The 27,761-nt window shown below is 45.8% G+C and overlaps 1 protein-coding gene across 1 annotated transcript in view; it reads left to right on the top strand.

Annotated features, from left to right (window-relative positions):
• The window catches only part of CDH16 (cadherin 16), a 622,060-nt gene that overhangs the window by 259,227 nt on the left and 335,072 nt on the right, over window positions 1-27,761 (top strand). The window lies entirely within an intron of this gene.

Below are 27,761 nucleotides of genomic sequence, written 5' to 3' on the forward strand. Positions count from 1 at the left end.
CTATACCAAACAAAATACAGTAGCTGGCACTTATAGGAATGCAAGATTAAGTAAAGCACGTGAAATATAATCAGGAATTAAATAGCTGACATTGATTACCTTTACGTTTTTAACTTTCGTTGTTCAGAAATCGATCAGTGTTTTTGCCAGTACAGTTAAGGACATGAATATAAGGCCTGATAGGGACCATTTGAATGTCCGTTTATGATTGCAACTGGATCTAAGACCCAGAGGGACCGGCTCACCTAAAGCCCTGCTTATACCCACAGAGGGCCTGGCTTGGAAAGTTGCCACTTCTACTGGAATATAGGTGCTTGTATAATTGTTGACACATTAGTTATCCTGCATGCAGTGGCTTAGCAAGGGTGCCATGGGCCACAAAGAAAACAAGGAAAATGGGCCCCCATCGACCTCTACTGGGCAGTGAAAAAATCTATAACTGGGGTGCAGTGGACCCCTCACAGCGTTTGTGCCCAGTGCCACTTCACCTGCTGCACTATTGGCATCTACGCCTCTGCTTTCACGTTTGGATTTATTTTATCGTTTTAAAGCTAAAAAAATTTTAGAAAAAGGATGCACATGAATATTCAACAGTACCGTAAAGACTATATAGATGAAAGGCCCAATTTAAAAATATTTGTCTGTGAATTACTCTCGTAGTACTGCAGGCTTACTCCTGAGTTCCAAGAGCGAGCCTGGGAGTAAACCAGGAGATTTCCAGGTATATCCCTTGTAGGCATTTGCAATCCAAGCATACTTCTAGACTAAGCCAAACCAACTAAAGCGGCCATTCAGGTTTGTGGTACTGCAAAGTTCCTGCAAATGTGATAATTTTGTTTTTTAAAGTGCATCACAATTTTAAAATCAGGCATTACACTGATAGGGAGCAACTAACCACATTCTTTTGAGTGCGGCTTATTCTTCAGCTGTTATATGCGAGGCACGTGGAAGACCCGCTAGGGAGCGACAGGGCGTTGTACCCAGAGGGGATTTGGAGACTTATGAATCTGTCAATATTGATGGCCGGTCTTTTCTATGACTAGTCCAGGCGGACATCGGGAGCTGGAAAGCCCTTTATAGGTGACAGATGATATAAGCCTTTTACCAAAGGTGTCTTTTTTATGGTCTGGCTTGACAGCGCAGCTGCTGCCAGACAATAAAGTGAGCATTCCTGGAGAGGGGCTTTGGCTCCGCCCACATTTTGGGAGCTAGGAGTACGTTTTGATAGGGCAGAATTGGTGTACAAAAAGTGCCTGCCCTGCATCTGTGATCATTTTGTTTATTTATCCAGCTGCCAATGATTGACCTTTCATGGGGCACACACAAGATATTGGAATGCTATCAAAGTGTTTTAGATAACTACACAATGTATGTTATTTTTCTCTGGCAGCAGCAAAGATGGAAGCAAGGCAGTCATTCATCTACATGGACGTTGGTCCCGTGCACACTACACCACTGGATTCAAGCTAGTCTGGCTGGTGAAGGGTGATGCCCTGAAACCGGTCCCAGGATGCTTGCTTCCAGTCCAGGAATGACCTGGCTTGGCAGTTCGGGCTGGACTGTTCCCACAAGGAACATGGTCAAGACTGATTTGCATATGGCTGGGTCCAAACTGGGGTGGTGTGGTGTGGTGAGCAAAAGAATGATGGATTTAACCCAGATCCTTGTGACTGAGGGCGAATGATTGTATTGTCCAGCATTCCGTCCATCAATTGTTTCTTTTGCATACGTTGCCCTAAGTGGGAAGGGTATGCCCAGATGTGGGTCCCGTGCTCACTACACCACTGGATTCAAGCTAGCCTGGCTGGTGAAGGGTGATGCCCTGAAACTGGTCCCAGGATGCTTGCTTCCAGTCCAGGGAGGACCGGGCTTGGCAGTTCGGGCTGGACTGTTCCCACGGGGAACAGGGTGAAGACTGATTTGCATATGGCTGGGTCCAAACTGGGGTGGTGTGGTGAGCAAAAGAATGATGGATTACACCCAGATCCTTGTGACTGGGGGTGAATGTTTGCATTGTCCAGCATTCCGTCCATCAATTGTTTCTTTTGCATATGTTGCCCTAAGTGGGAAGGGTATGCACAGACGTGGGTCCGGTGCTCACTACACCACTGGATTCAAGCTAGCCTGGCTGATGAAGGGTGATGCCCTGAAACTGGTCCCAGGATGCTTGCTTCCGGTCCAGGGAGGACCTGGCTTGGCAGTTCGGGCTGGACTCTTCCCACAAGGAACGTGGTCAAGACTGATTTGCACATGCCTGGGTCCAAATTGGGGTGGTGTGGTGAGCAAAAGAATGATGGATTAAACCTAGATCCTTGTCAGTGGGGGTGAATGTTTGCATTGTCCAGCATTCCATCCATTAATTGTTTCTTTTGCATATGTCGTTCTAAGTGGGAGGGGAATGCTCAGACATGGGTCCTGTGCTCACTACAGCACTGGATTCAAGCTAGCCTGGCTGATGAAGGGCGATGCCCTGAAATCACTCACAGGATGCTTGTTTTTGACCCAGGGAAGACCTGGCTTGGCAGTTCAAGCCGGACTGTTCCCACAAGGAACATGGTCAAGACTGATTTGCATATGGCTGGGTCCAAGCTGGGGTGGAGTGGTCAGCAAAAGAATGATGGATTTAACCCAGATCCTTGTCACTGGGGGTGAATATTTGCATTGTCCAGCCTTCCGTCCATCAATTGTTTCTTTTGCATATGTTGCCCTAAGTGGGAAGAGTATGTCCAGACGTGGGTCCCGTGCCCACTACACCACTAGATTCAAGCTAGCCTGGTTGGTGAAGGGTGATGCCCTGAAACCAGTCCCAGGATGCTTGTTTCCAGTCCAGGGAGGACCTGGCTTGGCAGTTTGGGCTGGACTGTTCCCACAAGGAACAGGGTCAAGGCTGATTTGCATGGGTCCTGTGCTCACGACAGCACTGGATTCAAGCTAGTCTGACTGATGAAGGGCGATGCCCTGAAATCGGTCGCATGATGCTTGTGTTTGGTCCAGGGAGGACCTGGCTTGGCAGTTCGGGCTGGAATGTTCCCACAAGGAACATGGTCAAGACTGATTTGCACATGGCTTGGTCCAAACTGTGGTGGTGTAGTGAGCAAAAGAATGATGGATTAAACCCAGATCCTTGTGACTGGAGGAGAATGTTTGCATTGCCCAGCATTCCATCCATCAATTGTTTCTTTTGCATATGTCACCCTAAATGGGAAGGGAATGCTCAGACGTGGGTCCCGTGCACACTACCCCACTGGATTCAAGCTAGCCTGGCTGATGAAGGGTGATGCCCCGAAACCGGGCCCAGGATGCTTGTTTCTGGTCCAGGAATGACCTGGCTTGGCAGTTCGGGCTGGACTGTTCCCACAGGGAACAGGGTGAAGACTGATTTGCATATGGCTGGGTCCAAACTGGAGTGGTCGGGTGAGCAAAAGAATGATGGATGTAACCCAGATCCTTGTGACTGGGGGTGAATGTTTGCATTGTCCAGCATTCTGTCCGTCAATTGTTTCTTTAACATATGTTGCCCTATGTCGGAAGGGTATGCCCAGATGTTGGTCCCGTGCTCACTACACCATTGGATTCAAGCTAGCCTGGCTGATGAAGGGTGATGCCCTGAAACCGGTCCCAGGATGCTTGCTTCCAGTCCAGGGATGACCTGGCATGGCAGTTCGGGCTGGACTGTTCCCACAAGGAACAGGGGCAAGACTGATTTGCATATGGCTGGGTCCAAACTGGGGTGGTGTGGTGAGCAAAAGAATGATGAATTAAACCCAGATCCTTGTGACTGGGTGTGAATGTTTGCATTGTCCAGCATTCCGTCCATCAATTGTTTCTTTTGCGTATGTCGCCCTAAGTGGGAAGGGTATGCTCAGACGTGGGTCTCGTGCTCACTACACCACTGGTTTCAAGCTAGCCTGGCTAATGAAGTGCGATGCCCTGAAACTGGTCCCAAGATGCTTGTTTCCAGTCCAGGGAAAACCTGGCTTGGTAGTTCGGCTGGACTGTTCCCAAAAGGAACAGGGTCAAGACTGATTTGCATATGGCTGGGTCCAAACGGGGGTGGTGTGGTGAGCAACAGAATGATGGATTAAACCCCCAGTCAATAGATCTGGGTTAAATCCATTGTTCTTTTGATTCCCATGCCACTTCAGTTTAGACCCAGCCATATGCAAATCAGTCTTGACCCGGTGCCTCATGGGAACAGTCCATTCTGAACTGCCCAGGACCCACATCTGGGCATACCAGGTGGACTTAGGGTGAGAAAGCAAAAGAGACACAGATGATGGATGGAATGCAGAGCAAATCATTCACCCCCACTGACCCTTTTGGGGGTTCTCTCCCTACTACCCCGAGTAGCTCTTACTGGCTGCTGCCAACTGACCCTTTTGGGGTGCTCCACCCCACCCTAAACATCCAACATACTACATTTGACCGTGACATTCCCTGCAGTGAAAATCATGCCTTGAATTCACCAGATTCTAGAACAATGCACCCAAAAACCGTCAATCTACTTAAAAGGGTGAGTGAATCATAAACCATTGGCAGGAAAAGGCATTACTGGGCAGTTCACTTGACAACATTCTGTGAACAATTACAAACTTTAACACTTGAGAGTATAACTCCCACGCTGGAGAGTTACTACTGCAAAAACCAAAATTAATTTGCTTTTTAGAATAGTAAAGGAATAGAGCCATCCCAATATTTAATTGAGTTCAAGGGTATTGCTCCAATGCGAAACAAAAACAGTACAGACAGTGTGGCTGGCGCATGTGGGTTGATCAGCACTATGTGGACAAAGTGAAAAGGTTTTATTTGTTAAGGAACTCCTACGGAGGTCCACAAAATGCATCAATACAGTAAAAAAGACAATGTTAAATACACTACAAAGAATATTTCCCTTTTTTTCCTAAAATACAACAATAGATTAAAAAGTGCGGCAGAAGGATGAATATTCTTTTTATACAGTAATGGCAACTAATAGCAAGATTTTAAATAAACCCTAATAAATAGCCAAAAACGTTTTTAAAAATTGGAATATCCTATAACCGACCATTTCATTTGGTGGGGATAAAACAAATATTCTGGCCTCCTTGCACCATAAGAAGATGCAAGCTTTTAGTATATTTTCAGTCATACTTTCACCGGAAGCTAAAGTGCTGAAAGAGCATAATTCACCCACATCGTAGACATAAGACTATGACACATAGCTTTATGCATTTTATACACTGGGACACTAAGTGAGTGGTTTCAGTAGTTTCACAACATCAGCAGAGTTAATTGTAATACAGTCATACATACTTTGTGTTGTTATTGACCGTGATAGAATAAGTGTTTTTTCCTAACTACAGTGGTGAGAAAAATCTAGATTTGAATAAAAACAGGAAATTTAATTTTTAATTCACCTTTATTGGTGTTTATCAAGTAATACACATTCATTCGTCAAGTGGGTTTACGTGGATATTCATTTGGTCAAAATCAGAAACTTTTTTAAAAAAATGTATAACAATAGCAAATGCATTTTAGGGTTCACTCTCACCAGTTACACTCCTAGTCCTAAAAACGGAAGGCGGAAGTAATGCCTCACTTGTGAAAACGAACCACGTTATCCCCGTGTTATACAGAGGAATGGAAAACATGGGTGGTAAGAGAAAGGGTCTAGAGGGGTTGATGATGGGGGAAAACGTAGGCAGATGAGCTAGAGGCAGGAATAAAACGTCAAGGGTGACATCTGATGCAGGCCGGACTGGCCGTAACGAGCATCGGGCGTTTCCCCAGGAGGCTGGAAGGGTGGGGGCCAGTTTAGTCACTGAGGGTCGGTTTTGCAGTGTTGCTGCAATATTTGCCCCCAGTAGCAAAAGCATCAGTTCACCCTCCTCCTCCTCCCAACCTACCATCACCTTCCATCAAATTTGAATGAGCTGCTTTGGGTTCCCAGTCTGGGCCTGGCTGAGGGATCGCCACACATCTATTAGTAGAGAGTGATAAATAAAACTGTTGGTAAGCTTTGAAGGTGGCTGGTTCACTCGATTGTAAATGTTCAGATTTTGCCTATGGCAGTGCTTAATTTGTAAAAGAATAAGTGCCAGAGCCCAAAGCTCTGCTCACAAGCCCACAATCGGTGCTATTAAATCTTGGCGCACCAAATACAAAGGTTGTTTAGCTTTGATTCCGCCTGATGCAGCTTTCGATCCACTACCAGACACTCCCTCTCTCTTCATGCCTCTCTTGCAGGTTCCTGCTCTCCCCTTTTTGTGAAGGTTTTTCCGTCTTTCTCTTTCTCGTTTTCCCCTAGTTTGTTTTTCCTCTCTTGCTTTTGGCCATTGTCTGATAAGAAAAACAAGTGCCGGTCCCAACATTGAGTGCTGGTGCGCCCCACTGGCAACCACCGGCTCACATTAAGCACTGGCTATGAGCATGTCTGAGGACAGGGATAGGATTCAACTCTAGTCATCTGCATGACGATTCCTAAATTCTCCTGAAAATCCTCTTACCTGCTAATTCAGGACTTTTTTCAGGTTTTGAGTGATTTGTTCTCTTTATCCTTGTCTTTCTTGACCCATTAAACAGCAGTTGTGGAGCATGGGCATTTAATTTAAGCTTCCTTTATCTAAGTACATCGGCACTTCACAACCTTCATGTTTTTTGGTGGCACTTGATTATTACTGGTGTCTATGCATCTTGCTGCTTCCATATGTCTGTGCATGGTATCCGAAATTCGGCCCACACCTAGCTTTTCCTTTCAGAGGTTATGCTACGATAAAGTTAAATCCCCCATTTCAGTAGCACTTTTTAGGTCTCGCGAGCCAAAGGCTCGAAGAGACATTTTATATGTGGGATTTTCAAAGTGCTACCCAGTCTTTTGGCTGGCCTAAACCTTGAGTGCACGAGATCACATGCACGTGCACAGCTGCTCCTCTGCTAATTGCATTCCCCCCTCCCTTCTCACCCAGTCCTTTGATGCTCTGCTCGATTACTTTCACTTTCGCCGCTTTGTCCCCCTCCCTTCTCTCCCCACCTCTTCGCAGAGACGGAGGAGACAGAGCCTGCTCCTCAGATTGCCCTTCCCCCTCCCTTCTCTCCCCACCTCTTTGCAGAGACGGAGGAGACAGATGTATCTCTTCCTCTCCACCCATATCTACCTCTCTTAAACCTGCATTCTCTGCTCACAGTATACCTGTCTCTCTACCCATCGCTCTCTATACTCACACTCTATTCCTCTCTGTACCTCTAGCTCTAAACCTCTCTCTCCAGCTTTCTCTCTATCCCTCTCTTAAACCCTCTTTCTCTGCTCACAGTATACCTGTCTCTCTACCCATCGCTCTCTATACTCACACTCTATTCCTCTCTGTACCTCTAGCTCTAAACCTCTCTCTCCAGCTTTCTCTCTATCCCTCTCTTAAACCCTCTTTCTCTACACCTCTTAACCCTGTCATCGTGCCAGCTGCAGTTCACAGGTCTTAAAGAGCATTTGCATGTTAATGAGGCCTCGCTGTGGTGTCACCCCTTTTACGAGACCCTGCAGCTCCACGCTGCCTATTGCTTAACGTTTCAGCCCCCCCCCCAAAAAAATGTATTCTAAGCCCACCCCCCGCGAAATTTGGCTTACGTTGCGCCTCTGCAACAAGACAACACGCTCGTAAAACAACTCTCACGCACCTCAAGGGAGATACTACTGCCACTGTGTACCGGGTGAGCAAACGTAAGGGGGGAGTTTACAAGGCTGCACCGCCGCAGGTCTATCGCCGGGGAAAAGGGCTTGCGAATCAGACCCGTAGCACAGCTTTCCCAACTGCATTAGCAAGAAACACTCAAACACTGTCGCTGGTGCACCCTGGCGATGCCTGCAACAGTCTGCGCATGCTAGAGTGACTCCACACAACACCTGGAAGGGTTCAAACATCTCGTCGTTTGTTCGGGTGCGAATTGTCTCCGGAGTTACTTGGGGGCATATTTACAAGCCAGGCTAAAAAATTATCGCCGCTTTCGCGGCCCAAAAAAGCCGCAAAAACGGCGATAAAGGGCTTAATAATACGCTCTATGGAATTCCAATTCAAGTCCATGTTATATGTCCAAAACATTTAGCATGGCCTTTAACTTAAATTACATAGAGCATATTATCACGCCCATCATCGCCGTTTTAGCGGCAGTTTTCCGAGGCTAAAGCGCCCATAATTTACACGCCTGCCTTGTTAATATGCCCCATAGAGCTTTGGTCACATTATAATACCCCTGACTAGCGTGAAATGACTCGCAGAAAATCTAAAGCTAAGTGTGCTTCCAGGTTTCCTTCTCTTTGCCAGGTAGCTCAGTCGCTGCATGCAGTAACAAGAAAACATTCATAGTCATGTGACAAGGGCATTAGTACACGGTGACTACATACTGGCCGCAATCACGACGGCCCGTACAAAGGGCAGCTTTGGGGGAGATACATTACCAAAAAAAAACACTGTGAGACTGCAGTAAGTTACACACCACATTAAATTCCACAACATGGCGCTATAAAAGGGGACAGGTGTGTACGGGCCAGGGGGCTGGAATAGGAGGCTCCTACAATCGGGCACTCTTTGCTCACCTGCAACAAATTTTGGAAAATCAATTTTGAGGAGGGACACAGCACAAGCAGTTTCCTTTAACGAAGGGTCACAAGGACAGACCTGCAACCCTCCCGATTTAAGCGGGAGACTCCCGATTTCAAGGCTAGTCTCCCCCCTCACGTTTCAAGCATCCACAAACAAGATTCCTCTGAGATTCAGCTGACAGGCCTTGCAATTGTGTAACGTCCGAAATCTTACAGCAAGACTCAGCGTGGAGAGGCAGGGGGCACTAGAAGGGGTGACAAACCAACAAAGCACCATTCCCAAGCAATAGGCCTTTCAAAGACCTGTGAAGTACTCGGTGGCACTGTGTGGGTGCCCGTAAAACTGTTTCAGGCCAGGCTGCCACACATGGGGGGGGAGGGGGGGGGGGGGGGTTGCACCGCCACCTGTTAATTGGGACACCCTCTCTCTGCCTGGCAGTGCACTCCATGAAGAAACAAACGTGCATTTGGTCCGGCAGCAGCACAACTTTAATAGCCCATACATGGCAGTAAGCCGATTCAAGGCAGCATTATACGGGGGGCAGACACACATTGAAGGGGGGGATGGGATTGGCCATCCCGGTGCAAGGTTCTCCGCTCACGCACCACCCACCCCCCCTCTCAGAAAAACAATAACATTTTACTCCCTCACCAGAAAAAGGTACACTTACCTTAGATTCAAATCACAACACTCGAACCTCTCCTTCGCAACTGCTCACAAACACATGCTCGCCGGGAAATACAATACTGCCTCAGCAGTCCGCGTCGTGTTTCAAACGCGAACATTTCAGGGGTGAGTACAAACCACTACTTCTAACATTAAAAAAAAAAAAAAAAAAAAGGAGACAAATTCGACAGAGTCCGGTTGCGCACATCCCAAAACAGTCCAGCTGGTGAGTTTTAGGAAACTTGGAGCCAAAACACACTGAGGGCACTGGGGACTACATTGCCACAACACAAGGGGAGGAAAAAAAAAAAATACAGAGGTCACGTGTCAGCAGCACACACAAAATGATACAAGCGGGGCCTCTGGCTGCAACGTAAAGCACTACCTGCCGTTAACTGACAAAGTGCCGCTCCTCCCCTTCCTCCCCAAACTCAGTCGTTTGCCGGGACAATAACTCAAGGGGTTCAAATGCGAGGTGCACAATGCACCGCGAATAATAAATCCGCTTTCTTTGTGGGAGGCTTTCAGAAAAACACATTTGGGGACAGGCGCCTTCATTACAATATTACAGAAAGCGGGAAGGCAGTTTACAGCGTCTCCCATTAAGCCCCAAAGCTAAAGCACGCACAGGGATGTGGTCTGTCGGATTAAAATGCCGAATTTGGTGCAGGAAAACAGGGATAGAGCCTCGAGGTCGCGTCCACAGCCGGTGATTCTGTGCTAATCACTTCATCTCCCCGTGCATAAATGTTTAATGTAAATACGATGATACGTAAAGCGCACAAAAACCTTCGGGTCGAGTGCGCGCTATATAGAAAGATGCAAAATGAACCCCCCCACCCCCCAAAAAAACACTGGCGTCACTACAGGTCGGGCAGGATGCATAATGTTTCCAGACTTAAATAGAGATTTTGGCCCATTTAAATGCCCCTGAGTAGCGTACAATGACTAGCACTACATCTAAAGCAAAGTGTGCATCCAGCTATTAGTCTTTTTGCCAGGGTAGCTTCGTGGCTCCATGCGGTAACAAAACCAATTTAAAAGTTATGTGGCCAGGACTTTAAGTCGGATGAAACAAGCATTTGCAATGCAATAGGTCTCGCATTTGCAAAAGTTTAAGCTATTGGCATTGTTCATGACAATGCCTTTTTTAATCTATTTTATAAAACAAACACATAATGGCATTTATTTATCATTTACAAAGCCAATAGCTAGTGTTGCATTATTATTAGCAATGCCAGCTGCTCACACTTTTATAATGCGAGACCTATTGCATTGCAAATGCTTGTTTCTAGTTGGCTTGGGTCACCATCTGGCCTCCTTCACACATGAGCACCACTCTTTGGCTTGTCTGCGACATTATATAGTCTACTATTGCTTCGCTTCATTTTTTTAGCTGCTTACAACTACATTGGCTTCCTTCTTGCAACAGCGCCTCAACTTATCCCTCTGTCAGTATTGACTCTACCAGATGAGGCACTCTCTTTCAATCTGTCTCTGGGTCTTTTTAATGAATGTCAGTCTTATGCACTCATGAGACTACCCTGGGGGAGCAAACTTTTACACTTGCCTATTGGCTTGTGCCCTCCTTCTTCTTCCTTGCTTCCCAGAGGCATGTGGCCATTGGGTCAACATGCTCATCACTGCCCACCCTTAATCCCTATACCTGGACGCAGGTGCCACCTGCCCATTTCCACTTCAAGTGTGTTTTACGCACAGTCATATCTTCGATCCAGCGCAACCAGGTGTATTTTCTTTTGCAGTTTTATATAGCTTGAACTCAACCTCAAGGTATTGGCGCGCTTTATATGAGCAAGGACACATTTATCTTTTGTTAGGCATGGGAAATTAAGTGATTTGCCCAGAATCACAGGATGTTGAGCCGACGGAGAGGCTCAAACCTGGTTTCCCAGCTCCAAAGTCAGCAGCTCTGGCAGTTACGCCACATCCAAGTTGTCAGTCTTTTCCAACGGGGAGTAGGCAGCCTCTCAACTGCTCCATTGAAGTCATGTCCAGGTGCCCCCGTTGCCATCTTAGGATTCCGAACCTCTGCCAGCTCAAGGGTGCCCCTTTGCTACCATTCCTCTGACTGGCATGCCTCTACCTCCCCTTCCAATTTTTGGGTGCAAGGGGCTTTCCTTCCCAGATGTTACTTTTCCAGTTCCTCTAGAGGCCTCCAATGAGTCTAGTCACAGCAAAACCTGCAATTGATTCCTCTTCCAGATGGTGGCCAATCTTCCACTGAATTAAGAGGGTTAAATAAGTTTTTGGTTGTTTATGTGAAGCTCATGTGACATACTTCCTGTTTCTTCCTTTCCCCGGCATGCCTCTATGAGAATTGGTTGTTATATGGATAAATTGTTAGTTTACAGCCATCAGTGGCAAATGAAAAACACTTAAAATTTCACAAAAGAATCAAAAACTTCTCAGCTGTGCTCCATAAGCCCTCAAGCTGCTTCGAACCTTCCTATATGCTTTATGTGATAACAGACCCTAGTGTGGTCTGTCGGCAAGCAGATGGATTTTATGCACGATTCACGTAATTACGATAAGTATGCAATGTATGATATAAGACTCTTAATAACCACCTAATAAATGTGAATGATCGATGCTTGAATCAAATTTCCCTATATACTAGTACCGGAAGGTGACTGCACCTAAACTCTGTGTTTTGTCTAGGGAGGGTAAAGTATAGCCCAACTCCTTTTTGGACGATATTGAATGCCCCTCTGAGATAAAAGTTAACATGTTTGCTTCCTTGTAGACTGTGCAAAGTATATTTTTGGTAGAAAATGAAATCATCCTTGTTTTCTGTAGCGTATTGGACACCTAAAATGGTAACACATTTCTTTAAAAAAAGTAGCACTAGATACCTTCTGTCAAAGACAAACATAGGTGTGGATGGCATAATATGACAGATGGCCATACCCCTTTTCCATGCCGCAGGTGTTCCACTCCAGAAGTGACATCATCCAAGGAGGACCTGGCTTGGCAGTTCGGTCTGGACTGTTCCCACTGGAGTCAAGACTGATTCGGATATAGCTGGGTCCAAGCTGAGGTGGTATGGTGTGCAAAATAATGATGGATTAGGATACGGCGAAAAATTACCAGCGGCTGACATTAATTTAAGCCTTCCATCCATCACCGTTTTGTACACTTTTATTTGTCGACCCTAAATGAGATGGATTTGCCCAGACGTAGGTCCCGTGCACACTGTGTCACTGGAACCAAGCTATATCTGGCCGATGAGCCCTAACTGTGGTGAAACCGGTCCTGGGCTGTTTGTGTTCCAGTTCTGAGAGAACCTGGCTTGGCAGTTCAGGCAGGACTAGTCTTATTGGAGCAGAGTCAAGACTGATTTACATATATCTGGGTCCAAGCTGAGGTGGCATGAGGTGCAGAATAACAATGGGTTGGGATGTGGCCCAAGCAATTACCAGTGGCTGAGATTAATTCAAGCATTCCATCCATCACTTTTTTGTATACTTTTGTTTGTAACCCTAATTGAGGTGCGAGCACGCTGTATCACTGGAACCAAGCTATACCTGGCCGATGAGCCCTAACTAGGGTGAAACAGGTCCTGGTTTACTTCTGGCTCAAGGGGGACCTGTTCGGGCTGGACTGTTACCATTTGAGCAGGGTGAAGGCTTATTCACATATAGCTGAGTCCTAGCTGAGTTGGCATGGTGTGCAAAATAATGATGGATTGGGATGATACATTTGTTTGTCACCCTAAGTGGGACGGGTATGCCGAGACATGGGTCTAGTGCATACTGTGTCACTGGAACCAAGCCATACTTGGCTGATGAGAGCTAAGTAGGGTGAAACCGGTCCTGAGCTGCTTGTGTTCCGGTTCAGGGAGAACCTGGCTTGGCAGTTCAGGCAGGACTGTTCCCATTGTATTAGGGCCAAGATTTATTTGCATATATCTGAATTCAAGCTGAGGGGGCATGAGGTGCAGAATAACGATGAAATGGGATGTGGCACCAAGCAATTACTAGTAGCGGAGAATAATTCAAGCATTGCATCCATCACTTTTTTGTATACTTTAGTGTGTCGCACTAAGTGGGATGGGTATGCTCCGATGTGTGCCCCGTGCACACTCTGTCACTGGAACCAAGCTGTACTTAGCTGATTAGCCCATTACTAGGCAAAACCAGCCCTGGGTTGCTTCTGTTCTGGTTCAGGGAGAACCTGGCTTAGCAGTTCAGAAGGGACTGTTTCCATTGGAGCAGAGTCAAGACTGATTTGCATGTAGCTGGCACCAAGCTAAGGTGGCATGGTGTGCAAAATAACTATGGATTGGGATGCGGCCCGAGTAATTACCAATGTCTGAGATTAATTCAAGCATTCCATCCAACACTTTTTTGTATACTTTTGTTTGTCACCTCAGGTTGTAACACTAGCATCTTACTCAATTATAAGCTTGGATTTGATCCTAAAAACTACTGCCACTGTCATAATGCTAAGACACAGCTGCAGCTCTTTTCTCAGCCACCTGATGAAAGAAATTATGTCTGATTAACAACAATGTTCCAGAAGATAAAATGTCTCAATCTCTGAAGTTAAACAAAGAATGCAGGTGTTCAGGGGGCTCATTTACTACCTCTCTTCTTTTAGTTTACTTAATATTCTGCAATCGAAAAATCGCTAATGCCACAAGACCGAGACTGGTCTAGCTCAGAGCTCTAGTTTCCTTACGTCTGCCACCTGCAAACACCTCTCCTCTATTCTCTTTCTGTTTGACCTCTTTGATGTATTTGACACCGTTTTCCATTCCTCCATGCTTCTTAGTCTTGCCTATCAAGCTGTAATCGGCGAGGCACTTGACTGCTTCTCTTATGCTTTTAACCATTCTTTCTCTGTCTGCTGGTGCTGCTTGCGCTTGACCCCTTTGGTGCCTGGTCTCATAACACAAATTATACTCAATTCGTTCATTCCTCTCCCTTACACCCCTTCTTCAAACCAACATTTTAAGATTCCTAAAACATAAGACACTGGATAGCTCTATTTACTAATGTGAAACTCTTCAAAAATGGAAATCCTCTAACTGAGTGATTGATTGATCATTTCTAAGGTGCATGTTACCCAAAAGGGTGTCCTGGCACTTGACTGCTTCTCAGACTGAGAGGAGGAAATTAAATGCCAGAAAAATATGTGATATAGGCTGTTGATGGAAGATTAAAAGGGAAGGACCTGACGGGGAACATAACTGAGTTGTGAGCTTTATCCATAAGATGTCCGAAAGATCTACCACTTACACATTGTATTGTAGTGTATTGTATTGCAGCATTTATATAGTCCTATGGGGAACACTGAAGCACTTGTCTACGTGGTTGTAGCATGCTACACTTCATAGAGTCTGTGGTTGGAAGAATGTCGTCTTTGTTTTGATCCTGTGTGGGAAGTGTTTCCATGTTGTGCGTGATGACCACTGAGGTCCAGTTATCTCATGGGACACAGCGTGTAGCAGTGTGCTGGATGAAGAAGTGTGAGAGAAAGATATGCAGTTTTATGTTTTTCAGTATGCTGCCACATTTGGAAAGTTCTGCAGGTCCCTTTATGATATTTCTTACTCTGTAGTCTGCAGCTTAGCTGGGTACTGCACTGGGTTGTCCAATCTGACATCCAGATCTATCATGGTTGAAGGGAGAGAGAAGTAGAGAGATCTGTTGGGATGAGCATTTTTATTATCATCCCATATCTGAGTGTCTTTGTGAGATGTAAAGAAGTGGTCAGATTCTATAGATATTTGGAACCTGCAGTAGTGGATTATATTAAAGTCCTCTGAATTGTCCAGCAATGTCTGACAGATCTCTTCAGTTATTCCACGCCAGTTCATTTGTTGATGTCTTATTTAAGGCTGAACAATGATGGTGGTAGACAACCCTAACAGCAGATATGTCTTATGCGAATTTAAGAGGTTTAAGTAATAATTTGCTGCTGACCGCTGCATGTTATAGTTTTAGTATAATTGTGGGCCATAACGTTTATATCCGCAAGTATATAGCTATCTAATGCATGGCGAACCATAGGCCAACCCTTCTTAGATTACCTGCATATCGAAAACACTTTGCTGGCTGAGTTGTCTGCAATTCGTGGGTTGTAAGCTGATGATTGCGCTTAGAGTGCGACTGTTTTTGGGGCACTGTTGTCAGGATGTGGGTGGTGCAGTTATCTAGAAAATGGCCATGTTTTCAACATGATAGTTTGGTTGGAAGAATGGTTTAAAAGGTGAGATGTGGAAGCGTTGAGTCACCGGGTGGGAAGTAGTTACTTGAGGCTACAGCTCTCCATAGGGAGCCAAAAGAATGATCACAGTTGCAGGGATTGCTCCCCACGCCTCCTCCACTGAGTTTAAATGTAGTTTCAAACCTCACCAACGTAACTTATGTTAAGAGTAATATAATTTATACAGTGCACGAATCACCCCAAGTGTGGTATCTCGGCGCCTGGCCAGAAGCACATGCCAAGCAAGGAATTACTGTTCTAAAAGAGCACTGTCTTCAATAGTTTTCTAAACTGGAGATGATCCATGCACATACGAATGTGCAGAGGCAACCGATTCCAATACAGAAGGCAAGATACGAAAAGGATCTGCCTCCTGTAAGGTTTTCTGACATGTGGGACAGTCAACAGCACTCTGTCACTAGATATCTGCAGGCTAGGAGGGCAGTAATGAACAAGTCAGGATGCTAGATAGCTTGGATCTTTTCCAAGTAAAGAATTGTCTGTCAGAAAACAGATTTTAAAAATAATCCTATTACGGACTGGTAGCTAATGCAGGGAGAGCAGAAGAGGGGAAGAAGCAGTTCCAGTTGGAGAATTACAGATAAGACGGGAGGTCGTGTTTTGCACCACATGGAGTTTAGAAAACAACATTTAATTTGCTGAGGCCAGAAGTGCATTGCCATAGCCCAAAGGGCTGACGACCAATGCCTGTACCAGGGTTCGCCTCACAGAGAGAGGAAGGAGGGTAACAACTCTCCTCAGCAGGCACATTGTGTAGAAGCATATGCCAATCGTAGTTGAAACCTGCTCCTTCATGGAGAGAGTTTGGTCCAATTGGACAAACAGATTTTGTGTTCACTGGTGTAGGACTTGGAGCTATGCCAGGTTCTGAAGGCCACCAATCAGAGGACCAAAGCTGTTGGGCCCTACCAAACAGCACAATTTCAGTTTTGCCAGCATTCAGCTGAAGGCAGTTAACCATCATCCAATCAGCAATTGCTATCATCCCGCCTGAAAAAAATTATATCGTTTTGGCCATATCTTCATCACTGGAGACAATTAGCTGTGTAGCATCTGCATAAGATGTTACATTGAATCCAAAGGGTTTGATGATCTTAGCAAGGGTAGCCACATAGATGTTAAATAAGGTAGGGCTAAGACAGGATCCCTGTGGCACCCCTTTGTCGAATGACATAATGCGGGATTTATAAGAACCCAGAGAAATTGTTTAGGTACCGTTGGAAAGAAAATCTTTAATTCCTATCTCCTGCAGCCTATGGATTAGCCTGGGATGAGAGACAGCATCTAATGATGTGGATAAATCCAACAGCACAAAGATGGAAGGAATGTTGCATCTAGGAGCATCTGAATTGGTCAGTCACAGCTAACAGGCTGACTCTACTGTGAGCGCGGCAAAACCCAAATTGTGATGGGTCCAAGATCTTATTGCTCTTAAGATATTCCGTGAGTTGCCTGCTAATTTGACCTTCTAACAGCTTACCCAATAAGGGGAGAAGTGAAATTGTGCAATAATTCGTAAGGATCAAGGGAGACAGGTGTGTCTTCTTCTGATTTGGCATAACCTGGGCCTCTTTCCAAGCCAATGGGATCTTGCCTGTGTTAACAGATAGATTGAATATGGAACATATGGTCGGTGCAAGTTGCTTGGACAGGATAGCCGTAATCCTTCAAGGGCAAGCATTACAGATCTACACCAGTGAAAACAAATATCCCACCTTCTCACTTTATTTAGCCGTCTACGCACCACCACTCAAATCATTGTAAATCACCAAATTATCTTTATAGAACCACCCCAACTGCAAGTGTTGTTATGCACATCTTTTATATAAGATGGCCTACAAAGCATGCATTTTGGAATAGAATTATCAATCCCTTATGTACTACTGAGATGTGACCATTTAACATTCTAACATTTGGGTAAGTATACAGTCATTTAATTTCGATTTGTTCATTTCCTGGTTTGTGATGGGTCTCAAAGAGATCCTCAAATCAGAAAATGCAAGAGCATATAATGCCACTGTACATTATTGGACTCAAAATAAAGCAAACAGGCTCGTAGGCTTGCCATCAGTTTCATTCCTCCTGGGCTCTGCTGCTGACAACAAGGTCACCACGGACGGTCAAAGAGATCCTCAAATCAGAAAATGCAAGAGCATAAAATGCCACTGTACATTATTGGACTCAAAATAAAGCAAACAGGCTCGTAGGCTTGCCATCAGTTTCATTCCTCCTGGGCTCTGCTGCTGACAACAAGGTCACCACGGACATTGTGGACGCTGTGGGGAGTGCTTTTAACTAGCGAACTTACTGCTCGGGACTGCGAGGACCAGGCTGCTCGGCGGCCTCATCAGCTGTCTCCTCTTCCCGGCCCCTCCCCCCGCAGGTACTTAACGCCTCGCGGCCCCCGCTTCGCGGGTGCCGCTCGTAGGCTTGCCATCAGTTTCATTCCTCCTGGGCTCTGCTGCTGACAACAAGGTCACCACGGACATTGTGGACGCTGTGGGGAGTGCTTTTAACTAGCGAACTTACTGCTCGGGACTGCGAGGACCAGGCTGCTCGGCGGCCTCATCAGCTGTCTCCTCTTCCCGGCCCCTCCCCCTCAACACCCTCCGCCCATATAGCTGCAAATCCGTTCAACGCGCAAGCGGGACGCGCGCGGGACATAGCCCGGGGCTAAGCCTGGGCAAAGGGTGGGCCCTCTTAGGCCCTCAGAGGCCGGAAGAGGCCGGGCAGGGCTCGGATATTATCTCCCTAGTTATCACATCATATTATTTGTGATATGGCCATGATTGGAAACAAAGCTCATGGGGAGAAGTCGGGAGGCGTGCTAAACGGCCCACTAGACAGTTACTTTAAAAGGATCAGTACGGATGAAGGAAGGGGTTCTGTATTGGATGAACGCAGAACTGAGCGTCGTCGCTCAGTGGAGAACATGAAACGTAAGCCTCTTGAGATCTTTAGTTCCCAAAGTCTCCAGAAAGAAGATGGTAATAGCGGTACCCATGATCCCCCTTCTACTCAAGACAGTGTTCCTTTTTTATTACGCGATTGCTCACCAACTGACTGTGCCCCTAGTATACATGTTATTAGCGATTCACTCCCTATAAACTGCACAGATAGTCCTAGGGCTCCCAAAATACAACCGTCACGCCGAGTAAAAACTATTGGGAAAAAGGCTAGGTTTCTGGCCAAGGGGAAATCTTATGGTCCTCCCCCAAGGAAAATAAGACGCAAGGAGGGGGTAGGCCTGACTAAATCTAGGACCAATCACTTATCCTTTGGTCAACACACTAAGGCTCCAAATGTTAAGGATTTGGGGTCAGACACCGGGCCAGATAACAGCACTATACCGACCCCTTTACTCCCTTCTTCAGACTTAGTTGAAGTAGCAAATAACCCCCTGACCAATGTATCCTTAGAAGATCCATCTCAGTCGGTGCTGCTTTCCACCGCTTTTCAATCTAAATTGGGGGATCTGCTCAGGACTTTTATATCTCCCATTACTGATAGTCTGAGAAGGTTGGAACTTAGGTTAGAGGATGTTGAATCCGCACTGAGAAATATGATTGTTGCGGACAGGGATCAAGTGAATAGGCTAACTTCCTTGGCCCCGCTACCCCCTATTAATGTCTCACAAGAAAGACCCCCTGTAATTAACAACATTCCACAGGCTTCCAATCATTTAGTGTTGGATAATCATAGAGAAGGGTCATTACCAACTGGGAATCATTTAAATAACAAATCCACCATTGAAATTCTAGAGGGGAACATCATTGATGCAGTGGGGCCCAAACATCAGGAGCAGGGAAGGGTCAGTCGGAATGGAGGTTTAGGGAATCATGGTCCTCAGGTAGAATTACCCCCTGAAGCTGTGCCCTTGGTGGTGGTTTTGACGGGTGTTCCGATATTGAAAGATAATATAAGAGAAGACTATCACCAGTTGAAAAATAAAACTATACACTGGTTAAGTATACACAGACCAATACCTAAGAGCTTTAATGGAGAGATACTGCATGTTAGACGTCTCCCTTGGCTTGGTAGCAAATGTAAAGATATTGAGGGTGATATAGTTTTGATTAATTTTAGAGACCCAGGAGTGGTTGATTTTATATTGAATTGGCCCGTGGGAAATAGCAATACCAGAATCAGTCCCCGTCCCTTGACTTATTTTTATCCTAGGACTCTAGTGTTCCCTCAATTCCATGCTAGGAATATGTCCAGTGCTCACCAAATCATTCCTACAACAGTATATAGCAGGAAAGTGCTACCTGACTCCCAGGGATGGACCACGATCGCTCCTAGAGGTATTAGGATTAGCAATCAGAGATTGGAGCACGTAAGAGCTTTTTCCCCCCTGGAGCTAGCAAATAGGTTTGATGTTTTCTCGGGCATGGACGACTGTGATTGAAGCTTAAAGATTGTGAAGGGCAACGGGGGAGGTCTTGACACAACTGGGGTACAGGGTAATATAAATGTGCTCCGTGAAGAGGTCATTGAACCTCCTTCTAGGGATATTATTCCACTAGATCCTGAGAGTGTGGTTGGCATTAGGCCTTATGCCATCACCCACTATTTGCCAATGGACCGCTCTGGTAATGGAAGCCACTTCCTAACCCTTACAGACCCCCCTGAAACCTCTAAAGAAATGACCCCACGGGTATCGTTTGACGATAAGGGTGCTACTCTTCCCGAACCCAATACTGGCAAGGAGGTTATTCGTCTGATATCTTGGAATATAGCCGGGTTAGGGAGAAAGTTGGCCCTTCCAGAATGGAACAACTTTATTGGAAAGTTCGACATATGTATGTTCCAAGAGACCTGGAGCTTATCACCTTTATATAAAGATGGATATGCAACCTTTTGGGTACCCGCTTATAGTTGTGGCAAGGGTAGACCAGCAGGGGGTCTCCACGTATGGATAAGAATAGACTTAAATTGGAACATTTCAACACACGACTCGGGCTCTAGGGATATCCAACACCTCTCATTTGATGGTCAAACGAAACATAGCAGGATTGAGCTATTTAATATCTATGCCAGAGGAACTCCGGGAGATAAATCGTCTTGTACTTTTACGTTGCTAGAACAGGCATTAATAAACTGCCCTACAAATTCTAAAATATTGGTGGGGGGGGATTTTAACTGCACATTTGAACCCCTAGGAGGGGATGATCCCATGGGCACAGAGGAGGAGGATGCTAGCTGGTCTATCCCCACATTGCTACTACCCCCGATAAAAAAATGGTCAGCAAAGGCTCTACAGATTAATGCTCTTACCGTGGATTTTAATTTAAGAGCATTGAATGGTAGGTCATCCTCTGATCGAGACGGAGCCATGACGTTTAACAGACTCAATGGCCCGTCTAGAATAGATTATATCCTAATGGATGTCACCATGTGGTGCGACTTAATTGACATGGAGGTGGTTCCTTCGCAGGATAGTGACCATAACCCCTTATGTTTGACATTAGGATGGAGCAATTTAAAAGATGTCAAGAATCTGGCCCCGTTGAAGTTAACAAAAGAGGTGGTCCCATATGATGGTAACCGTAGATTGAAATGGGATAAGGTCAGTTCCCACCCAGCTAAATTGGCAAGGATAAAGGTACACATTGACGAATTGACCGAAGAATTGGGGGGATTAACTTTAAGAACCGGGGAAGTTAAGGAGTCGCCCTTTACCCGGATATATAAAAATGCCATTGAGGAAATTGGTAAATATTTTTTATCACAGAGCTCCAAATTAAAATCACTTAAACCCAGTACCCCCTGGTATTCTGCAAAGTGTAGGTCCAAAAGACGGGAGCTAACAGCAGCCCTACGCAAAAGGAATCAACCCCTAGTTAGATTAGCTAGGAGGGAATATGCAAAGGAGCAAGAGCGGGCAAAAAAAGAGTGGGAGGAACAGTTCTGGCAGGACCTAAAAGATGCATCTAAACTGAAAAATGCCTCGCTGTTTTGGGAATTGATTAACAAGGCCAGAAACCTTAATAGGCCCCATTAGGAAAATCACATCACTAGCCAACAATGGTATTCCCATTTTTTACATATATACGGTGGGCAGGATGCAATTAACACTCCCTCCCTTGTCCCCGGTGACAGGGCCCCTTACATAGCGACTCTTGAGGAGCCATTCTTGACTTCGGAGGTAGTATTAGCTATAAAACATCTAACTCCAAAGAAGGCTGCTGGTCAAGATGGCATCCCGGGGGATCTGCTTTTGGAGGAACCCACAGCCTGGGCCACACTTATTGCATCAGTAATGAATTTAATCTCCAAGGGTCATCCTGTCCCAGACTCTTGGAAGGGTGCAGAGGTGATTACCGTTTATAAAAAGGGCGACAGGGATGACCCTGCCAACTACAGACCGATTAGTCTGATTGACGTGATCCAGAAAGTGGTTGGCAGGGTCATCATCCTGCGAGTGGGTGTATGGATGGAGGAAAAACAGATTCTTTCCCATTTCCAGGCCGGTTTCCGGAAAAAAGTGGGTACGATGGACCAGGTCTTCCGCCTGTTTGCGATCTATTGGAAAACGGTGAAAATCAACCATGGTAGCCTTTACCTGGCCTTCATAGATCTCAGAATGGCGTTCGACCTGGTCCCTCGGGCTAGGTTATGGGATATTTTGAAAAAGATGGGTTTTCCGGGCCCGCTTCTGGACCTCATAGAAAAGTTACATGAGGGGAACTATGCAAGAATCAGGTGGGGTGCCCAAGGTCAGTTGACCGAGAGAGTGCCGGTGAGAAGGGGAGTTCGGCAGGGATGTGTTATGGCGCCGACTCTTTTCTCCCTGTTTGTGAATGGTGTGGTGGACTATCTGAGGGAAGAGTCGGCAGATGCACCATCCCTGGCAGGGGAAAAAACTCCAACCCTTCTCTTTGCGGACGATACCATCTTGATATCGAAATCCCCAGTAGGTCTACAAAAGTTATTAAATCGCTTTAGTGAGTTTTGTAAGGACAGGGGACTCACAATTAACACCTCCAAAACCAAACTCATGGCCCTATCCCCTTCCAAAAAGTTTAGGAATAATTTAACTCTCAATGGCGAGACCTTGGAGATGGTGGATTCCTTTGACTACCTGGGGGTCAGGGTGAACAGCCGGATGAGTTGGAACGATCACCTGGCGAAAATGCAATTAAATTTTAAAAGAGTTGCTGGGGCGGTTATGCGAGCGCACAGAGCGTCAGCGAGTAAACCTGTAGCCCCTGCCCTCGCAATTTATGAAAGCCAGATTTTACCCACTGCCCTGTATGGTTCGGAACTTTGGGGGTTCGAGAATATCCCAGATCTAACTATTGCAGAAAATAAGTTCTTGAGGGATTTGGTCGCTCTTCCGGTTTCTACCCCATTAATACCATTACGGTTAGACATGGGCAGGCGCCCACTTAAAGAAATTGTGCGCCTTCGCCCCTTACTCTTCTGGGTACGACTGAGAAGGACTGATGAGCTCAGGAACTATGCAGCTGCCCTGGATGAACTTATTTCGCTTGATAAAGGTAATAGGATCAAGTGGATGAGTAATCTGAGGAACCTGATTGGTTACTTGGGCCTAAGTGACCTCTGGAAGAGCCAATCCCCGCCACCTAAACTTGTTATCAAGAAGTTGTATTGGGACAGGGTCCAGCAGGAGACCTTGGGCAGAAATGTAGGGGGCTCTCTCACAGAGCGCTTCCTTGAGTTTAAGGGGACTAGGCTATTTGAACCATTCCTTGACTTTATTGAGAAACCCCTGGATAGATTACTTTACTTAAAAACCAGGTTTGGGATTCTCCCTGTAAATGCATTTACCTTTGGGTGGAATATTCATGGTGGATTATCAAAGGCCTGTCCGTGCTGCGCAGCCCCTATAGAGTCCGTGGCGCATCTTATGTTCGCTTGCCCAGCATATAAGGTACCTAGGAGAATCTGGTTAAAACCCTTATGTAAGGGCTTGGGCCTTAGATGCCATATAATGGCCATACGGGTTCTAAGCACTGACACATCCTCTCCTTCGTTAGTATGTGGTGTTGCCAAATTTATAGGAAGTGCTTGGAGGATAAGGATGCGAAAACTAAAATCCTAATACATCTTGTAGATAGTAGTACCCCTTGGAGGGTAAACCCAAAGGATATGTAAACTATCCCTGATTGTAATAAGGCTGGGGTGGTGTGGTTAGACTGTGGAAGGCAGAGTAAACAAGAGGAGTCTTAACTGTTTTTTTATATTGTGCAGTTTTATTATGTTTGTCAGTTAAGTAAGGCTGGTGTATTATCGCCTTTTACTTATGATGTTATATAGGCCATGTTTATTGTATTTTCACTTTTATGATGAAAATTTTTTTATCGAATAAAGTATTGATACAAAGATGAAAATCACTTTAAACGCGTGATCTACAACACTAAGCAAAGTTTCTAAAGCACTGCTGTCTCTTAACTGCAGATGAAGCAGGATTGGCATATCTCTGCTGTATTGTGTAGGTTGAGTGATGGGAGATGGACTTCAGACTTAAAATTGTTAAGGACTTAAGAGAGTAGGAATGAGGGAGAGGAAAGCTCACAAAGGAGTTTAGACTAATTTGGATGGATGATGTATTAAATGGGGGTGGGCGTAGAATTCCACTCCGCCGACTGAGTTTGTGGAGTTTTGCCCACTTCACGCTCTGTGAGGAGCGTGGAGTTCTGCAAAACGCCCCGAAGCGATGCGGAGTGTGGTTTTTTCTCTCGCGCGGCTCACCAACTGTAAGTTGGCGAGCGCTCTCGAGACAAAAATCGCGCTGGAACTCCTCTCAGCAGAATTTCTCAATGCGGGCGGTCGCAGCAGGTCGCGACCGCTCACGTTGAAAAATCTGCCGCTCGTGTTGAGGAAGCTGCCACTCGAGTAGAATGTTTACTCGAGTGGCAGAAAGCAGCAGCGCCCTCCAGCATGATGTGGAGTGCCGTCCACGTGGATTTTACAGCACAGAACAAACTCCTGGTGCTTAAAATCAGTGTAAGCAGCCTGACCTAACATACTCCGTCGCTGGTAGAACTCCACGGAGCGCGGCTGAATTTTTCTGTCACTTCCTCTGCCCAGGCCTAGTATTAAATGACAATGCATACAAGCGTTCTTTATGCCAATATTGTTTGCTCTTGCACAGTGCAAAGGTTTTTACCCACCTTAGCTGGCACACAACAAAGGTTCATTTTTGTGGCAGTGTGTTTGCTTTCCTAAAAAGAAATTCACAAGCAAAGGACAAGTGACCCAGCAATGCATGCTTTTAAGTGAAGACAGTGGGGCTAACATTGATCCTGTTACCATTGCCTGATCTCTGGGACAGAAACAAGCAAACAGCAGCTGTGTGATTAGGTTACACACCCAGTCCATCTCTCCAGCCCACCTCCTCCTTGGCGCCTCTCTGGAAAGTACACCTGCCCCTTATACCTGCTGAGTATGCGCCACTGCACAACTGTGGAGTGGAATAGAATCAGGAAGCCATGGAGTCATTTGCACAACCCACACTACACCTGTCCCTACACTGCGCATGGATAGAGAGAGGGTGGGCTGATGGGACCTGCAGACACCTTCTCCTCTTCCCAAAGTCACAGGCTTGGGTGCTCTCGAAAATGTCTGGGGATAACCTTGCCTCTGCTTCTCTTCATAGTGCTCTATGCAGCCCTTGGTGGAATTGCTGGGCTGTGTGTGGCAAGGTCAGGAAAAGGCAGGGTCGAAGAAGACATCCGCTGAGAGTGGTCTGCTAGGAGGACAGATGACATGGGGAAAGGAGCTGAAAATATAAATGAGGTGAACGGGTCCAAGGCTGAAGGCGGGGGAGAAGTAACATGCATTGAGTGACAAGTCATATTGAGATGGGACAGCGTGCCAGCAAGCTCTATTCATACCTTATTTGTAACAGTTGTGTTATATATGTGGCTAGGTCGTTTGGAGCTTTGTGAAGTGGGTATCAAGCCTCGTGAACTTACCTTATTGGAGGGGAATCCCTGCCCCATAGCACACCGTGCCTGGAGGTGCCTGAGTCCACATAACTGCAAGAAAGGGGGCAGGGCCTCACAATCCTGCTACATATCACTCTCAGCTTTCCCACTACGCAGAACGCATGCGGGCCTAAGGTGGGCCTGTCCACACCCGGGGAGCCTGGAGGAGGCTGAGCTGGGCCACCCCTCTGATGGCCACACTTTTAACACTTCATACTTGGCCGGTGCTTTCTATTGTTTATGGTGTTTTTTTAAAGTGGACTAAAATTGTCTTTTATTTCAGGTGGGAATTTAAATGTATGTTTTTATGATATTGAGTCTATTGAAGTTCCTGAGTGGAGGTCTTCCTGGTCTTTTGGCTTATTGTGAGGTGGGCCCGTCATATCCAGTTATTCCTGTTACCGACAAAAATTGTGGGGTTAGTCTATGCAGTGTTACCTGTCCAAGTGTAATATTTATCCAATATCTATACTATCGGCAAAAAGAAGACGATGGAGGGAGCAAGAGGCCCAAGTAAAGCCAAAAACTTTCTAAGATCAGCAGGAGATAATTGCGTTTTAGACAGAATTGATACCCTGCTTGATGAATGCAACAACATTATTAACACTACTCTTACAGGGGCTGTTAATCTATCGCATTGTAACCCCAACAGCGCACCCAAGTATTAGGAATAAGCATATACCACAAATGTTCAAGAAAGTAACAACTCAGGAAGTTCCAGCTAACCCGATTGGAATCCCTCAGAAGACTAGTGACCAAGTTGTAGACCCGGGGGCTGTGATTATGGAGCATGAAATTCTAATAATGGAATGCCATAATCGCTTCTCAGCACTCTGTGGTGACGATTATGATTGAGAGTGGGGGTGATCAGGTGGGGGACTGAAAACAATCGAAAGTCTCTTTGTCCTAATTAGTGGCCTCAAAGAGGAGGTTTCCTCTCTCAAAAAAATTGTTCAGGTATTGGAAAGAAAGATTGGGTCAGTAACAGCCATGAAGAGCGTATGTTTGGTGAGATATTGGTGAGAGGACAGATGCTCCAAAATTCCATAGGCAGAGATTGCGACTCTACTGGCCAACCCGAACGTATCCTTCCATGTTTGCCCCCTACTCTGGATAATAGGCTAGATGAGGTGTTGCGACAAGGGAGAATTAATCCTGAGAGTCATCAGCTGGGGTATCCAGGGAGCTATCAACAAAGGCGGGTGGAATGGGGGCATGCGTGTGTCCAGGGGGGCCAAACCAGGAACCCTATCCTCTTGAAAGTCTTTTCCCCTTGTAGAATCGCTTCCCATTGCTTCCAAATCCCTGAGGCCCTCATGGGAGGGTGTGCGATGGGGGTCTATACAGGCTTTCTGGGTCATGCTAGACAAATTGCATTCTACCGTAACCATGTCCCTAAACTGCCTATCGGTGTCAAGGAAGATCATGATTCTCTAATTAACAAAGTGATCTACTGGCTTTGTGAAGTAGAGAATTGTTGCTCTATCATCGGGAGTGACATCAATAGTGTTGAGAGGATTAGGCTTCATTGATATGTTTAAGGTATTTTTTATTAGCAAAGACCTGGTGGTAGGTTTGATGTCAATAGATTCACACACTATTTGTAACACTCAAATCTCAATTCGCTATAGAATGTGCACTGATATGCAAGTTCCTCCAAATCTAGGAAATACTCATATTCCAGAAATAGCTGCATTTACTGGATCTAAGTAACTTGGAGGACAGAGTACACTTAGAATAACAGAAGATATGAGAAGCAGTAAATGAGGTGGTGGGAGATACTGGTTACACCAATTTCAAACAAAGAAGGCTATTGTATGTTTTGCCTTGTGTAAAGACTTGCATACATTGACCATTGCACCCTCCTCCAGAGATTTTACCATTGATGCTAGCTTTTCACTTAGCGCACCATCTCTTAACATCTTAATATCCTCATCTGATAACATCACATTGAGGGGCCCAAACCTACATACCAAGGCAGGCCTAGAGAACCCTTGTATTGTAGACAGTGTGGCATCTTCACTTGACGATGTTAAAAACCTTAGTACTGTAGCTATTCATCCATCTTCTAAGAACTCTAGTCCCTCTGTGCTAAGAAGTAAGCTGGACCTAGTTTATACATTACGCCTTGAACACAAATTAATGGAACCGAACATCACAAGTAAAGCAGCTGATGCTACCGAGGGTATAATCAACCTTCCTGCATCTCCTGCATGAATTCCCCACTACCAGTTACTTCAGTAGTTTCTTGGAATGCAGCAGGGCTCAAAGCAAAATTGCAGCTACCTCAATTGAGTGAATGTATTGAGAATTA

Source organism: Triturus cristatus, chromosome 12, assembly GCF_964204655.1.
Source record: "Triturus cristatus chromosome 12, aTriCri1.1, whole genome shotgun sequence".
Classification (NCBI taxonomy): Eukaryota; Metazoa; Chordata; class Amphibia; order Caudata; family Salamandridae; genus Triturus; species Triturus cristatus.